General features: G+C 47.6%; 1 protein-coding gene across 1 annotated transcript in view; it reads right to left on the minus strand.

Moving 5' to 3' along the window:
- LOC140430810 (olfactomedin-4-like) overlaps positions 1–13650 on the minus strand; it is an 81464-nt gene extending 67814 nt beyond the window's left edge. Inside the window, exons 1-2 of the mRNA XM_072518523.1 lie at positions 13631–13650; positions 11324–11361 (exon numbers count right to left, since the gene is read on the minus strand). The gene's annotated coding sequence lies outside the window, so the exon portion shown is untranslated. The remainder of the gene's footprint in view (positions 1–11323; positions 11362–13630) is intronic.
- Between the last annotated feature and the right edge of the window lie 292 nt (positions 13651–13942).

A 13942-nucleotide genomic window follows, 5' to 3' on the forward strand; every position in this document is an offset into this window, starting at 1 on the left:
AGACAAGTATCTTGGAGTGTCTCTCTACCTTCAGTTTAAAAGCTGTTTCAAGACTGCTTGATAACTTATAAAGAAATAATTGTTTTCTGGAAGGAATTCAAACCTGCTGTTTTGAAAAGGACACAAGAGCATCCATACCAGGTCTTGAGTGCCATGTGCTGGGCCACACCTTTGAAAAGGGTTTTCTGGTTTATGGGTGTGGTAGTATGTATTGGGGGTCATGTGGGACTGGAAGCCCTAATGTCATTGGCTGACAGATCCCGGGTCCTGGTTGGCCGTTGACCTCAAGCTCCGCCCTGAAGGCGGAGTATAAGAAGCCGGAGTCTTCCCCCGCAGGCCAGTTTACTATCGAGCTGCGGGGGAACAGACACGCTTAATAAAGCCTCATCGACTTCACTCTATTCGTCTCATGGAGTCTTTGTGCGCTACAATTTATTAAGCGTGCCTAAAAAGGACTATGGAGCTCAGGATCATTCCGGAATGCCTGAGGATCAGCCCCCATGCAGTGAACGCGGCAGCAGCCTTCAAGCACTGGCAGACTTGCTTCGAGGCCTACCGCAGAACGACCACCGGCCGAGTCTCAGAAGACCAAAAACTGCAGGTCCTGCACTCGAGGGTGAGCACGGAGATTTTCTCCCTCATCGAAGACTCGGACGATTTCCAGACGGTGTTCGCAGCACTGAGAAGCCTCTACTTTCGCCCAGTTAACCAAATCTACGCTCGCTACCAGCTCGCGACGAGACGGCAAGCTCCCGGAGAATCGATGGACGAGTTCTACGCCGCGCTGCTGATTTTGGGACGAGCCTGCAGCTGCCCGTCGGTGAACGCAAACGAACACACGGACATGTTAATGCGCGATGCTTTTGTGGCAGGTATGCAATCCTCCCAAATCCGCCAAAGACTTCTAGAAAAAGAGTCGCTAGGACTCTCAGAGGCACGGGCCTTAGCAGCCTCCCTAGACGTGGCCGCGCGTAATACCCGTGCCTACGGTCCCGACCGCGCGGCAACCCATTGGGCCCCGTACGTACCCGTCGCGGCAAACCCCCTACCCCACCCCCGGACACCCCACAGGCTTGCGCGGTCCAAACGCCGAGTCGCACCGGGGGCACCCGCTGTTATTTCTGCGGCCAGGCGAAACACCCCCGACAGCGCTGCCCGGCCCGCGCAGCTATCTGCAAAAGCTGCGGGAAAAAGGGCCATTATGCGGTTGTGTGCCGGTCCCGCGAGGTCGCCGCCGTCCCGGGAGCACAGGGAGCCCTGCAAGCAGTTTACGCGCCCCAACCCCCCCAGCACGCCATGTACGACCCGCAGGCGCAGCCGCTCTGGGTCAAGACCACCGCGGTCCTGGGAGAACTGGGAGCCCTGCACGCCGCCTACGCTCCCCAACCCCCCTCCCCGCAGACCATGCATGACCCGCCGCCGGCGCTACCGCTTTGGGTCCCGGCCAACACTCTCCACGGAGAGGAGGGGGTTTTCCGCGTCCCTAACGCCACCCTAACACCCACCCCGCGCCCCACGCCTGACCCGCCGGCGCCACCTACTTGGGCCCCGACCACCGCTGTCCCCGGTGAGGGAGCTCCGCACAGTCCCAGCGCTCGCCGCCCCACGCCTGACCCGCCGGCGCCGCTGACTTGGGCCCCGACCACCGCTGTCCCCGGTGAGGGAGCTCTGCGCGGTCCTAGCGCTCGCGGTCCTAGCGCTCGCGGTGAAGGGAGCTCCGCGCGGTCCTAGCGCTCGCGGTCCTAGCGCTCCCCAGCCCCCCCAGCACACCATGTGCGACCCGCAGACACCGCCATTTTGGGTCCCGGCCACCACGAGGGGAGGAGGGGCGCCGATGTGCGCCCCGCAGATGCCGCCATTTTGGGTCCCGGCCACCACGAGGGGAGGAGGGGCGCCATCATCTTGGACCTCCCCAGACCTGTACGACGCATGGGGGCGGCCATTTTGTCCACCCCCGCCGCCATCTTGTGACCCCCAGCCACGTGCGATGTATGGGGGCGGCCATTTTGTTCATCCCCGCCGCCATCTTGGACGGCAACAACGGACCCCACTCCACTACTACAACCACGGCTCGCTTCGATTACGCTCGATCAAGCCCGGCCCCGGACACTCCAGACGACGACGACAACGGTACTAATAAACGGCCACGAGACGCCATGCCTAGTCGACTCCCGGAGCACGGAAAGCTTTATACACCCCGACACGGTAAGACGCTGTTCCTTGACCACCTATCCCAGCGCACAAAAGATTTGCCTAGCTGCAGGATCCCACTCCGTACAGATCCGGGGATTCTGCATAGTTACCCTAACGGTGCAGGGGAGGGAGTTCAAAAACTACAAACTAAACGTCCTTCCCCAACTCTGTGCCCCCACCTTGCTGGGATTAGATTTCCAATGCAATCTACAGAGCCTTACGTTCAAATTCGGCGGCCCCATACCCCCACTCACTATCTGCGGCCTCGCAACCCTCAAGGTGCAACCCCCGTCCTTGTTTGCGAACCTCACCCCGGATTGCAAACCCGTCGCCACTAGGAGCAGACGGTACAGCGCCCAGGACCGGACCTTCATTCGGTCCGAAGTCCAGCGGCTACTAAAGGAGGGCATAATCCAGGCCAGTAATAGTCCCTGGAGAGCGCAGGTGGTAGTAGTGAAGACAGGGGAGAAACAAAGGATGGTCATTGACTATAGCCAGACCATCAACAGGTACACACAACTAGACGCGTACCCTCTCCCCCGCATATCCGACATGGTCAATCGGATTGCCCAATATAAAGTCTTCTCCACCGTGTACCTCAAGTCCGCCTACCATCAGCTCCCCATCCGCCCAAGTGACCGCAAGTACACAGCCTTCGAGGCAGACGGGCGATTATACCGTTTCCTACGGGTCCCTTTTGGCGTCACAAACGGGGTCTCGGTCTTCCAACGGGAGATGGACCGAATGGTTGATCAACATGGGTTGCGGGCCACGTTCCCGTATCTCGACAATGTAACCATCTGCGGCCACGATCAGCAGGACCACGACGCCAACCTCCAAAAATTCCTCCAGACCGCCAAAGCCTTGAACCTCACGTACAACGAGGACAAGTGCGTTTTTAGCACCGACCGGCTAGCCATTCTGGGCTACGTAGTGCGCAATGGGATAATAGGCCACGACCCCGAACGTATGTGCGCACTCATGGAATTTCCCTTCCCACACTGCCCAAAAGCCCTGAAACGCTGCTTGGGGTTCTTTTCGTACTACGCCCAGTGGGTCCCCCAGTACGCATACAAGGCCCGCCCCCTAATACAGACCACGACCTTCCCTCTGTCGACAGAGGCTTGCCAGGCCTTCAGCCGCATCAAAGCGGATATCGCAAAGGCCACGATGCGCGCCATCGACGAGTCCCTCCCCTTCCAGGTCGAGAGCGACGCCTCCGATGTAGCTTTAGCGGCCACCCTTAACCAAGCGGGCAGACCCGTGGCCTTTTTCTCCCGGACCCTCCACGCCTCAGAAATCCGCCACTCTTCAGTAGAAAAGGAAGCCCAAGCCATAGTGGAAGCTGTGCGACATTGGAGGCATTACCTGGCCGGCAGGAGATTCACTCTCCTCACCGACCAACGGTCGGTAGCCTTCATGTTCGATAGTGCACAGCGGGGCAAAATCAAAAACGACAAGATCTTAAGGTGGAGGATCGAGCTCTCCACCTTCAACTACGAGATCTTGTATCGTCCCGGAAAGCTGAACGAGCCGTCCGATGCCCTATCCCGTGGCACATGTGCCAACGCACAAATTAACCGCCTCCAAACCCTCCACGAGGACCTCTGCCACCCGGGGGTCACTCGGTTTTTCCACTTTATCAAGTCCCGCAACCTCCCATACTCTTTAGAGGAGGTCCGTACAGTCACAAGGGACTGCCACATCTGCGCGGAATGCAAACCGCATTTTTTCAGGCCGGATGGTGCGCACCTGATTAAGGCTTCCCGCCCCTTTGAACGCCTTAGTCTGGATTTCAAAGGGCCCCTCCCCTCCACCGACCGCAACATATACTTCCTTAATGTGGTGGACGAATACTCCCGCTTCCCATTCGCCATTCCCTGCTCTGACATGACCGCGGCCACAGTCATTAAAGCCCTGAACACCATCTTCACACTGTTCGGTTGCCCCGCAAATGTCCACAGCGACAGGGGGTCCTCTTTCATGAGTGACGAGCTGCGCCAGTTCCTGCTCAGCAAGGGCATAGCCTCAAGCAGGACGACCAGCTACAACCCTCGGGGGAATGGGCAAGTAGAAAGGGAGAACGGCACGGTCTGGAAGGCCGTCCTACTGGCCCTACGGTCCAGGGACCTCCCAGTTTCAAGGTGGCAGGAGGTCCTCCCGGACGCTCTCCATTCCATCCGGTCGTTATTATGTACGAGCACTAATCAAACGCCTCATGAGCGTCTCCTTGTCTTCCCTAGGAGGTCCTCCTCTGGAACGTCGTTGCCGACCTGGCTGGCGGCCCCAGGACCCATCCTGCTCCGAAAGCATGTGCGGGCACATAAGGCGGACCCGTTGGTCGAAAGGGTTCACCTCCTCCACGCGAACCCCCAGTACGCCTACGTGGAGTACCCCGACGGCCGACAGGACACGGTCTCCCTGCGGGATCTGGCACCCGCCGGCAACACGCACACCCCACCGACACCATCAACCCAACCCCCCCCTTCCTGCCACCGCCGCACCCCGCAACCGCCCCCTTCCCAGGGGGATCGGTTCCCCTCCCCTCAGCACCGGCCCGAGCTGAAACCGTATGGCTCCTGGAGGAGTACTGGAGGAGTACAAGCACCACCACCACCGCCGGGGCCGAGGTGATCGACACGGACGACCAGACCGCCCGACCGACTCGTGGCGTCGATGTAAAACAAATATGGACTGTTCACAAGAACATTTTGCTTTTCTTCCTATACCCTCTGTAAATAGTTGCAACAGGACGAAATTGTCCAACACTGTATTGCCATGTGAATGTTTTGTCCTCCCAGGACCAGCCCTGTAAACCCTTACCACCATACGAAGCATCACCCCGCCGGGTTCATTTTTGACAAGGGGTGAATGTGGTAGTATGTATTGGGGGTCATGTGGGACTGGAAGCCCTAATGTCATTGGCTGACAGATCCCGGGTCCTGGTTGGCCGTTGACCTCAAGCTCCGCCCTGAAGGCGGAGTATAAGAAGCCGGAGTTTTCCCCCGCAGGCCAGTTTACTATCGAGCTGCGGGGGAACAGACACGCTTAATAAAGCCTCATCGACTTCACTCTATTCGTCTCATGGAGTCTTTGTGCGCTACAATGGGATCTTGTTATTAAATTGGAACAGCTTAAGGGAGAAATGTATTAAGGGTTATACATAGGGTACTGTAGCTGTGTGGGGTATTTATGTTGGTAGTTGATAAAAATGCTTACTGTGTGTGTTTATAAAAACGTTAACTAAATTCATAGAATAAACTTTGTTTTTGATTAAAAGTGCTTAAGGCCTCTGTTGAATAACACCTGAAAGGCAGGCCCTTGTGCTCATTGTAACCAAAATCAATAAACAGTTGTAGGTCAGATGAACTCCATGATATACTTTGGAGTTTTCTAAACCCTGGCCCATAACAGGATAATGAAAATTGTCAGGGATTATGAACACAGCAACAGCTGTGATGTTACTTTTTTAAAAACTCATATGATCTCAGCCAGGCTTTGATTGATTTACCTAAAGATATCTAAACCTCAACTGATAAAAAGAACAGCAAACTAAAACAGAGACTACTGTATGCTTTATTAATCATGCTCGCAGCCTGTTCTGCACGGTTCAATGATTTTTGCACATAGATCCTCTGCCCCTGCACCTGCTTTAGAATTGTACTCTCTATTTTATATTGTCTTTCCATGTACTTCCTACTAAAATGAATCATTTCACATTTCTTTGTACTGAACCGCATTTTCCACTTGTCCACACAGCTAGGGTATTGCGTCAGGTTCTGGGCACCACCTTTTAGGAAGGATGTGAAGGCCTGAGAGAGCGCACAGAAAAGATTCACGAGAATGGTTCCAGGGATGAGCAATTTCAGCTATGTAGGAAAATAGAATAAGTTGGGTTTGTTTTCCTTGGGGAAGAGAAAGCTGAAAGGAGATCTGATAGAGTTATTTAAAGGCATAAGCGGTCTGGACAGAGTAGACAGGGAGAAACTGTTCCCACTCGTGGAAGAAACAAGAACAAGAGGGAACAAATTTAAAGTAATTGGTAAAAGAAGCAAAAGTGCTATGAGGAAAAACTTTTTCAAGCAGCAAATGGTTAGGATCCGAAATGCATTGCCTGGGAGTGTGGTGGAGGCAGATTCAATCAAAACATTCAAAATGGAATTATGATGTTATCTGAAAAGAAAGAATGTGCAAGGTTACAGGTGACACTGTAATGGCACTAAATGAATTGCTCATTAAGAGAGCTGGCGCAGACACAATTGGCCGAGTGGCATCCTACACTGTAATGTTAAAAGGATAATGGAACAGATAATTGAGGAATTAATGGGAAAAGCTTTTGCAGTATGTGAAGAGTGAGTCTACTTTCAAAGGCTGTATTGGGCTAATGAAGGATTCTCAAGGACAGGTAATAATGGGGATGACAGAACTGTAGTTATATGCATAAGCAAGTGTATGTGTAAATATGTATAGCCTCCGACCATCAGGTGTCAGGCAAGTAATAGCACGTGACACTGTAACCTGGGGAGAGTCTGGAGGAGAAATCATCGTGGTCAGTCGTGTTTGTATTAGTTCCAGCTTGATAGCATTAGTTTCCTACCCACAGTTTATTATACTATAATAAAATTGACTAGTACGCCGACTCAGTAATTGTCTCTGTACAGGAATATACATGGTACCCGCAGTGGTGATCAAAAAACTAAAGATCAGAAGCATGAAGATTTGAAGGACACAGTCTGCTAATTGGTGAAACGGTGCTACAAGGAAAATGTGGAATATCGAAGGTAATCTCTGAAAAAGCAAAACCAGTGCAAGAGGAAGATGGAAAGTTTAAAAACTCCTGAACAACTTCGAGTAGCCGGTAATGTTGATGGCAATTGGTGCCCATTTAAACAACAGTTTACACTGTATGTAGCAGCTCTAGGATTGCAGGAGCAGCCAGATGAAAGAAAAATAGCGTTGTTGCTAATGGTAGCAGGCCCGCAGGTGATTGAGATTTATAATGCCTTTGTATATAATCAAGAGGACAATAGTAAAAGCTTTGATGCCGTCATTAAAATATTTGATGAGCATTGCACACCGAAAAAGAATGAAGCTTTTGAGCGATATATATTTAGAACGCGGAGCAGAAGACGGGCGAGTGCCTTGATAGCTTTCTTACGAACTTCAAGTTAAAAGCACAAACGTGTAACTTTGCGACTTTAAAATCCTCAATGATTCGGGATCAAATTGTCTTTGGAGTAAATTATGATAAGGTGCTTGAATTTCTTTTGCGGGAGAATGAGCTCAGTTAGAAGACGTGATTAAGATTTGCCACGCTAGTGAACTAGCTGCGCAACATATCAGCACATTCAATGCACAAAGTTTTGGCGTGAAAATTGGGAGTGATGCTGACGCCATAGATGTTGTGATGCACTCCAAAATAAAACGTGGTCTCAGCAGCGGTGGCCATTTTAAACGCTTGCCATAAGCAGCCATTACATGTAAAAGGTGTGGGAAAAGGCACCTACGAGGCAATGTGCAGCATATGGCAAAATTTGCACAAAGTGCAAAGGAAAAAAATCATTTTGCGAAACAATGTTTCACAAGTAACTAAAGTGAATGCAGGGAAGTCAATTAATACAATTAATTACATTAATTTTGAAGGCACATTTTTTATTGATGTAGTCTCGGATGAAGACAGGGCAAGCACAGCCAAAAAGAATAAAATGTTGCCTACAAGAACAAAAAGCGATAAAAATAATAATGCAACAGTGAAAAAGGACAAATGCACAGTTTCTTTGTTGATAAATTGATTGCTCATCCCTGTGAAGTTAGATACAGGAGCAAGAGCAAACCTCATAAGCATCATTGATATCAAGACTATGCAATTAAAACCAAGAACAAACCAGTCTTCTTGAAAGACTATAATGGTCAGAATATTTACACATTGGGAATGTGTGAATTGGATGTTCAAGTAAAAGATAAAGTTCACAATTTAAAATTCTCAATAGTAGCTGAAGATCATGAGTCGTTATTAAATGATGAAGCGTGTGAAGGACTAGAACTGGTGAAAAGAGTGTATAGCACTGACTGTGCACTGAGCACACACAGTGGATTAGTGAAGTCCATTATGCAGGCTTTTCCAGAAATATTCTAGTGTTTTGATGTTTTACCTTTCACTTACATGTTTCATTTTTAAAATCATGCTCAACCAGTGATACATGCTCCAAGAAGAGTTCCAGCACCATTACGTGCCTGTCTAAAGGCTGAATAAGACATGGTAACACATCTTGGCATTATAAAAAAGATTGAAGAGCCGACAGATTGGGTCGATTCGATGGTATGTGTGAAAAAAAAGAAACAATGATCTTCGAATATGTACGGATCCCAAAGATTTAAACGCGAGTATAAAAAGGAAACACTATCCAATACCTAAAAGGGAGATTACAAGTGAGATGTCTGGTTTGAAATATTTCAGCAAACTTGATGCTTCGCAAGGATTTTGGCAGCTCAAGCTAGATAAAGAAAGTACCAAGTACTGTACGTTCAATACTCCGTTTGGCAGATATTGCTTTCTTCATATGCCCTTTGGCATAATTTCAGCATCAGGAATATTCCACAGAGCCGTGGAAATATTGGTGAAGGCATTCAGGATGTTTGCGTATACGTCAATGACATCATAATTTGGGGTTCCACCCAAGAGGAACACAATGACAGGTTAATTAGGGTATTACAAAATGTCAGAAAAATGGATTACGACTCAATAAGGACAAATGTCAGTTTGGTGAAAAGGAAATAACGTTTCTAGGAGACAGATTATCTGCTCAAGGAATAGAGCCTGATGACATGAGGATACAAGCCATCATAAATATGCCTCGACCTACAGATAAAAAGGAAGTACGAAGAGCACTGGGCATGATCAACTTCATTGGAAAATTCATACTAAATCTCTCAGCAAAGACAGCATGTCTTAGAGATATCCTAAAGAAAATGAATAACTTCACTTGGACTGTACAGCATGAACAAGAATGGATAAGACTAAAGAAAGCTCTAACCACCACACTAGTATTAACATTTCTCGATCCAACAAAAAATACCAAGAGTTCAACAGATGCATCAAAGGATGGCCTGGGTGCAGTATTGCTGCAACAGGAAAATGGTAGTGATTGGAAACCAGTAGCATATGCTTCAAGGTTTATGACAGAATCTGAATGTCATTATGCACAAATTTAAAAAATGTGTTTAGGGCCAGTGAATGGTTTGGATAAATTTCATGGCTTCGTATATGGTCTACCTATGTTCATTGTCGAGACAGATCATAGACCTTTGGTTGCAATAGTCAAGAAGAATCTCAGTGAGATGTCGCCTCTGAAACTTCAGAGATATGACTTTGAATTAATCTATACACCTGGCAAACACATTGTGGTAGTGGATGCATTGTCTATAGCTACAACAGCACAAGTTGACAATTCTATTGAAGAGGATGTGCAGGTTTGTGTAGATATGATTATGGAAACACAATTAGTGTCGGGTGCAAAGTCAAAACTGATTGTTGAAGAAACAGAGAAGGATGAACTATTACAAATGGTGATACACAATCTCAACAATGGATGGCCGAATGGTTCATATTCTAAGTATCATCACAAACGATCAGAGCTAAGTGTAGCAAATGGTTTGTTACTGAGGCAAGAGAGAATCGTAGTTCCACAGTTTCTGCGCAAGGAAATACTACAAAAGATTCATGAGGGTCACCTTAGAATCAAAGACATGCAAGCAAAGAGCACATGATACTGTATGGTGGCTGGGAATAAACATACAGAACATAGTGGGAAAGTGTACCACTTGTCAATGATATCAATATCGTCAAGCAAAGGAACCGATGAAAATAAGTGAAATTGTGTTAGTTCCTTTGCAAAAGGTTGGGATAGACTTATTCTATCTTGATGGTAAAGAATATTTGGTCGTAGTAGACTCTTACTCAAATTATCCAGAAGTAGCACAATTACCTAGCTGATCAGCAAATTGTGTAATCATGCATACAAAATCAATGTTTGCACGACATGGAATACCTGAGGTAGTAATGAGTGATAATGGCCCATGCTTCAACAGTAAAGAATGGAAGGAATTTGCACAGCAATATGATTTTAAGCATGTAATGTCAAGTCCATTATACCCACAATCAAATGACAAAGCAGAAAAAGGGGTTCAGATAGTCAAGCAATTACTGAAGAAGGTTATGGACAGTAAAGATGATCCATATTTAGCACTGCTAAGATTACAAACATCTCCATTAAGTTGTGATTTAGCGCCAGCAGAAATGTTGATGAGTCCGATACCACGAACAACTCTGACATGTCATACCAAGCAACGTGTAAATGAAAAGATAAGAGATCAAATGGAATCTCAGAAGAAGAAACAAAAGGAATATTATAACAAGTCTACAGGAGTCTGAAACCTTTGAAACCAAATGGCATGGTGAGAGTGGAGGATCCTGATGGGTGGTCAAAATGTGCTCAGGTATTGCAGAAAACAGGTCCAAGGTCCAATACTGTGAATGCTGAGCAAGGACAGATTTTAAGGAGGAATGAACGAGCACTCTTAAAAATGAACAAGTTAAAAGTCAATGTACAGAATGATGTTCAGAAACATTGATACAATCACAGTGGAATACCTACAGAAGTTCAGAACTATCACACAGATTCACCAAAGTTGAGACCATCAACGAGGAACAGAAAAAAACGGAAAGGTTGGATCTGTGAATGGACAATTTAACTGTACATGATGCAAAATACATTGTTATGCATATCATATATATTTACTGAAATAATGTATTATATGTTTTCTTCAAAATCTCAAAGAAAGGGGATGTAGTGATATGCATAAGCAAGTGTATGTGTAAATATGTATAGCCTCCGACCAACAGGTGTCAGGCAAGTAATAGCATGTGACACTGTAACCTGGGGAGAGTCAGGAGGAGAAATTATTGTGGTCAGTCATGTTTGTATTCGTTCCAGTTTGATAGCATTAGTTTCCTACCCACAGTTTTTTATACTATAATAAAATTAACAAGTCTTGAACTAGATGTTCTTTAGTACGCCGACTCAGTAATTATCTCTGTACAAGAATATAACAAGAACTATCAAATGAGTACCTTGCATTGGTCTTCAATCTTGAAGATGATGCTTGCTGCTAGAATGCAATGAGGGTGTTAATAACATAACTATCAATATTAACATGGTTAAACGTATTGATTTAGATAGAATTTTAAAAATCAGAAAATAGAGTAGTTGAGCTCCAAGGATTCTTTAATTTTAATCCTTCTTGAGATGTGAATGTAACTGACAGCATTTATTATCTATCTCTAATTGCCATGGAGAGGGTGGTAGTTAGCTGCCTTCTTGAATCGCTGCAGTCCATGGGGTGTAGTACATTTACACAACTATTAAGGGAGTTCCAGGATTTTAAATCCATCTAGAGTGAAGGAAAGGTAATGTGTTCCACATATTAAGGTCCTCATGGTGATGGAATATGTACTGTGCAGGGCCCAGGGCCCAGTGCCCACTCTGGGATAGTTCCTGCAGACTGAAAGGAGGATATTATAGTCTATCTTTTAAAAAAGAACAGTACGAAGTCTTACAACACCAGGTTAAAGTCCAACAGGTTTGTTTCGATGTCACTAGCTTTCGGAGCGCTGCTCCTTCCTCAGGTGAATGAAGAGGTCTGTTCCAGAAACACATATATAGACAAATTCGAAGATGCCAAACAATGCTAGGAATGCGAGCATTAGCAGGTGATTAAATCTTTACAGATCCAGAGATGGGGTAACCCCAGGTTAAAGAGGTGTGAATTGTCTCAAGCCAGGACAGTTGGTAGGATTTCGCAGTCTGAGAGAGGTAGTTAAGGAGGACCTGCAGAGGTGTAACATACTCCCACTCAGCTGTTGGGAGGGTGCAGACGATCAAAATGAACGTACTGCCCAGGTATCTCTTCCTGTTTAGATCTATCCCGATCTACATCCCCAAGGCCTTGGGGATGTAGATCGGGATAGATCTAAACAGGAAGAGATACCTGGGCAGTACAAGGCCTTGGGGATGTAGATCGGGATAGATCTAAACAGGAAGAGATACCTGGGCAGTACAAGGCCTTGGGGATGTAGATCGGGATAGATCTAAACAGGAAGAGATACCTGGGCAGTACAAGGCCTTGGGGATGTAGATCGGGATAGATCTAAACAGGAAGAGATACCTGGGCAGTACAAGGCCTTGGGGATGTAGATCAGGATAGATCTAAACAGGAAGAGATACCTGGGCAGTACGTTCATTTTGATCGTCTGCACCCTCCCAACAGGGAGAGTGGGAGTATGTTACAGCTCTGCAGGTCCTCCTTAACTACCTCTCTCAGACTGCGAAATCCTACCAACTGTCCTGGTTTGAGACAATTCACACCTCTTTAACCTGGGGTTACCCCATCTCTGGATCTGTAAAGATCTAATCACCTGCTAATGCTCGCATTCCTAGCATTGTTTGGCATCTTTGAATTTGTCTATATATGTGTTTCTGGAACAGACCTCTTCATTCACCTGAGGAAGGAGCAGCGCTCCGAAAGCTAGTGCCATCGAAACAAACCTGTTGGACTTTAACCTGGTGTTGTAAGACTTCGTACTGTGCTCACCCCAGTCCAACGCCGGCATCTCCACATCATGGCTACCATCGACACCTTTAAAAAAGAAAACAAGGCACTGCTAGTGCCACCTGGCATTGCCAAGCTGGCAGTGGGTCCGGGGGGGGGGGGGGGGGAACCCTCTTATAGTGAGTTGGGCCTTGGTGGGGTTTGGGGTTGCGTCGGGGGCTCGGGACATTGGGACGCCTTTTTAAATGGCTACCAATCTCTCGCTGCATTGAGACATTCCGGCGAGCAGAGCTCCTCTGTGCAGAAAACAGGGCGAAGTGCGAGCTTGCGGGGTGATCTCTGCTGAGGCCCCGTATCTACCCGGATGGGCGTTAGATAGTGGGCACTTCTAGCACCAAGAAACACCCAGCTACTCTCATGCACGGCGGGACTCTGTCCCCATTCGGGTAGATCGTGCCCTTAGTGTCCAAAGATGTTCAGATTGGGTGCGTTTGTGGAGTCACGGGGATAGAGGTTGGGGGAGTGGGCCGAGGTAGGGTGCTCTTTCAGAGGGTCGATGCAGACCTGATAGGCCAGGTGACCTCCTTGTGCACTGTAGGATTTCTATGGATAATTTGACAGAGAACAAAATCCAGTGAGGTTCGGTCGACATGAGGCACAGAGAAACTTTCAACCCTTCCACAAGAGTTGCTAACTGTGATTAAATGTATTCCTGAAGGTTTCATCACATGACTTGACCCCCACTCTCCAGCCGTTCGTCGGCCAACACCTTCCATCCTTGCGATGCACTGCCTTCCTGCGCCAGTTGGAAAGTAAAAGGGCTCATTACCCAATTGGATGATGCTCCACTGTCAGCCTTTTAGTTCCTCTATTGTCAATATTTTAATCTCAGGCAGAGGGAAATGTCGAAAGAACACACAGAAAAAAAACAATCTTTTTTAAGGTCACTAGGATTTTTCTCCAGGTTGGCACACAGTAATGTCCTGGACACTCCAGGCTAACCCCGAAGGGTTGGCAACCCTACCTTCTGCCCACCCACTTTGTTTGAGTCATTGAGGGTCAGGTCGATGCAGTAACTGAGGTTTACAGTCCCGTCCCCCTTCCGCTGATTGAAGATTCTTTTCTCTTGTAACACGAAAAC

The sequence above is a fragment of the Scyliorhinus torazame genome, chromosome 10 (assembly GCF_047496885.1).
Source record: "Scyliorhinus torazame isolate Kashiwa2021f chromosome 10, sScyTor2.1, whole genome shotgun sequence".
NCBI classification, from domain to species: domain Eukaryota; kingdom Metazoa; phylum Chordata; class Chondrichthyes; order Carcharhiniformes; family Scyliorhinidae; genus Scyliorhinus; species Scyliorhinus torazame.